At 35.4% G+C, this 4,243-nt stretch overlaps 1 pseudogene; it reads right to left on the reverse strand.

The window, feature by feature from the left end:
• Nucleotides 1–376: 376 nt before the first annotated feature.
• Nucleotides 377–521, reverse strand: LOC141414505 (small nucleolar RNA SNORA51; annotated as a pseudogene).
• Nucleotides 522–4,243: the final 3,722 nt, after the last annotated feature.

Genomic DNA, 4,243 nt, shown 5'->3' on the forward strand with positions numbered 1-4,243 from the left:
CACAGTGTTTTTGTTACTATGCTCTAGAGTATAGTTTGAAGTCAGGTATTGTGATACCTCCAGGATTTCTCTTTTTGCTGAAGATTGCTTTGGTTATGCTAAGTCTTTTGTGGTTATCAAGGTGTTTATGATTTTTCTTTTTTTGATTTTTTTCTATTTCTGTTAAGATTGTCATTGAATTTTGATGGGGATTACATTGATATGTATATCACTTTTGATAGTGTAATCATTTTAGCAAGACTGATTCTGCTGATCCATGAACACAGGAAATCTACCTATTTCCAAGTGTCTTCTGCAATTTCTTTCTTCAGTGCTTTATAGTTTTCACTGTGGAGGTCTTTAACATCTTTGGTTAAGTTTATGTTTAGTTCCCACCTTGTCTCTCCCCATTCACAATACAGACAGGTGCAGAGCTTGGATTGAGTAGGTTTACTCCTACTCCTATATGGAGTAGGTTTACTTTTCCTCCTCTTTTTTTACAGAGAGTATAAGAATACAGCCTGCGGTAAGCACCAGGGGACTTAACTCCAGCCCACATGGTTCTACCCATAATAACTGTCAGCCCTGATCTCAATGCAACATTAGCTAAACTATAGGTCAAAGACTTCACTGCCAGGCATGGCTCCTGCACCTTACCTGACATGCACAGAGAAGGCATTTTGATGTCTTTATTCAGCTGGTCCAGGAGCTAATGGACTAGAAGAGCATGTTGTCTGCTTGGTTCACATTAAATTTTTTTTTTCATTTTTCTTTTATTATTCATATGTGCATACAAGGCTTGGTTTATTTCTCCCCCCTGCCCCCACCCCCTCCCTTACCACCCACTCCACCCCCTCCCGCTCCCCCCCTCAATACCCAGCAGAAACTATTTTGCCCTTATCTCTAATTTTGTTGTAGAGAGAGTATAAGCAATAATAGGAAGGAACAAGGGGTTTTGCTGGTTGAGATAAGGATAGCTATACAGGGCATTGACTCACATTGATTTCCTGTGCATGGGTGTTACCTTCTAGGTTAATTCTTTTTAATCTAACCTTTTCTCTAGTTCCTGGTCCCCTTTTCCTATTGGCCTCAGTTGCTTTAAGGTATCTGCTTTAGTTTCTCTGCATTAAGGGCAACAAATGCTAGCTAGTTTTTTAGGTGTCTTACCTATCCTCACCCCTCCCTTGTGTGCGGTTCACATTAAATTTAACTTTGGTGTGAGAATAGCTGCATCCCAACCCTAGCTGGACTTTACAAGCTGACAGATCAAACCCTTCACCAGATTATGGAAGTCTAGATGAACTCCTAAAAGGAGGGCTAGGTACCTTTTTTTTCCCTTTGAGGAATGGGATTGCTGACTTCTTTTTCAGTGAGTTCATTATTTGTAGATAGAAAAGCTACTGTTTTTTTTTGTAGGCTGATTTTGTACCCTATTATTTTGCTGAAAGTGTTTATCAGATCTATGAGTTTCCTGGTGGAGTTCTCAGGGCCTTTGAAAAATAGGATCATGTCATCTGCAAACAGGAATAGTTTGACTTCTTCCATTCCTACTGGTATCTGTCCCTTTATTTTTTACTCCTACCTTATTGCTCTAAGAATTCAAGCACCATATTGAATAAGAGTGGGTAGTGGGACATATCATTCCTGATTTCAGAGGAAATGCTTTCAGTTTCCCCATTCAGTGAAATGTTGGCTATAGGTCTGCCACATTCAGCCTTTACTATGTTGAAGTATGAGCTTTCTATTCCTAGTTTCTTTAGGGCTTTTATTATGAAAAGAAGTGTATTTTTTCTAAGGCTTTTTTTTTCATCTGTTGAGATGGTTGTGTGATTTTTGTCCTTGCTTCTGTTTATATGGTGTATACATCTATTGATTTACATATGTTGAACCATCCTTGTATCCCTAGAATGAATCCAACCTGATCATGATGTAAGATCTTTTTAATGTGTTGTTGAACTTGGTTTGCAAGTATTTTACTGAGGATTTTTAAGTCTATGGTCATCAAACAATTTTCTTTTTTTGTTGCGTTTTTATCTGTTTTTGATATCAGGTAATACTGGCTTCATGGAATGAATTTGGAAGCACTCCTTCCCTTTATATTTTGTGGAATAGTTTGAGGAGCATTGGTGTAATTCTTTAACAGTCTGGTGGAATTCAGCAGTGAATCCATCTGGTCCTGGGCTTTTCTGTTATGATTTGTTGTTGTTAATATTTCAATCTCATTGTTCATTATTGATTTGTTTAACTTATTTGTATCTTCTGGGGTCAGTTTCAGTAGGTCATATATGTCTAAAAATTTATCCATTTCTTCCAGATTTTCCAATTTATAAGAACATAAATTTTCAAAATATTCTGTAATGGTCCCTGTATTCAAATGGTATCCATCATAATATCACCTTTCTTACCTCTAATTTTATAAATTTGGGTCTTTTATTTCTTTCTTTTGGCTAGCTGGGCTAAGGGTTTGTCAATATTGCCTATTTTTCAAAGAACAAACTATTAGTTTCATTGATCCTTTGTATTGTTCTTTTAGTTTCCATTCATTAATTTAAGCTCTAATCTTATTATTTCTTTTCTTCTACTAATTTTAAGGTTGGCTTGTTTTTATTTTTCTAATATGTTGAGGTACATCATTAAGTTATTTATTTGAGCTCTCTCTGATTTTTTTAAATGTAAATGTTTATAACTATCAACCTCCCTCTTAGAATCATTTTCATTTTGTACCATAGACTCTGGTATATTGTGTTTTCATTTTCATTTGCTTCTAGGAACTTTTTTCCACTCCTAATTTCTTCAGTAACCCACAGACTATTCAAAAGTGTGTTGCTCAAACTCCATGTGCTTATACATTTTCTGTAGTTTCTCTTGCTGTTCATTTCTAGTTTTGTTCCATTATGTTCTAATAAATGTAAACAAGTTATTTCAGTGTTCTTGTATTTGTTAAGACTTGCTTAATGTCCTAGAATATAATCTGTTTTGAAGATAGTTCCATGGACGGCAAAGAAGAATGTGCATTCTAGGAGTGTTGGGTGGAATATTTTGCAGATGTCTGTTAAATCCATCTGATCTGTAGTGTCAATTAATTCTGAAATTTCTTTCTTGATTTTTTTTTGTTTGGATGGCCTACTTATTGGTAAGAGTGGGGTACTGAAGTATGCCACCATTATAGTTTGGGGGTCTAACTGGGCTTTAATGTCCAGTAGTGTTTGTGTTATGAAATTGGGTATGCCAACATTCAGTGTTTACAATCCACTTGATGAATTGGTCTCTTTATCAATTTGAAGTAACCTTTTTTCCTTCTAATTTTGATTTGAAGTTCCTTGGTCAGTTATGAGTATAACCACTTCTGCTTACTTTGTAACCCATTTACTTAGAAAATCTTTTTCCAGAATTAACCTAGAAGGTAACATACATGCCCAGGAAATAAATGTGAGTCAACTCCCTGTATAGCTATCCTTATCTCAACCAGCAAAAACACTTGTTCCTTTCCATTATTGCTTATACTCTCTCTACAACAAAATTAGAAATAAGGGCAAAATAGTTTCTGCTGGGTATTGAGAGGGAGGGGGCGGAGTGGGTGGTAAGGGAAGGGGGTGGGGGCAGGGGGGAGAAATGACCTAAGCCTTGTGTGCACATATGAATAATAAAACAATAAAAAAATAAAGGACTGATCTAAAATAGACAAGGGCAAAACCAAAAAGCTAAAATATGTCATAAAAGGAGCGTCATAAGATATAATTGATTAAAAAAAACCCTCAATACTGCCTTGACAGCATTATAAAAGTAGTAGAAAACCCAATATTGTCTTGACAAATTTATAAAAGACTTTCTAAAAACTTCCCCTGAAATGCCAATAAAGCTGGGACACACACAAAAAAAATCTTTTTCCATTCTTTTACTTTGAACCTGTGTTTGTCTTTGCCATTGAGGTGCATTTCTTATAAGCTACAAACAGTTGGGTCTTCTTTTTATTTAAACCAAGCTGCCAGTCTGTGTCTTTTAATTGGATAAATGAGACTATTAATATTCAGAGCTATTATAGAAAGGTATATAGTAATTCCTACCACTTTGTTGTTTTTATAATGTTGGCTTTTTTCCTTATCCTCAGTTGCTTATCTACCCTTCTAGCAGGATTCAGTATTTCCCATATTCTTGTGGTTCTGTTTATTTTCCTCATCTGCATGTAGGATTCCTTTAAGTTTCTTTTGCAGTACTGGATTAATGATCATAATTTTTTTTTAGTTTGGTTTATCATGGAAGATTT

Source organism: Castor canadensis, chromosome 11, assembly GCF_047511655.1.
Source record: "Castor canadensis chromosome 11, mCasCan1.hap1v2, whole genome shotgun sequence".
NCBI classification, from domain to species: domain Eukaryota; kingdom Metazoa; phylum Chordata; class Mammalia; order Rodentia; family Castoridae; genus Castor; species Castor canadensis.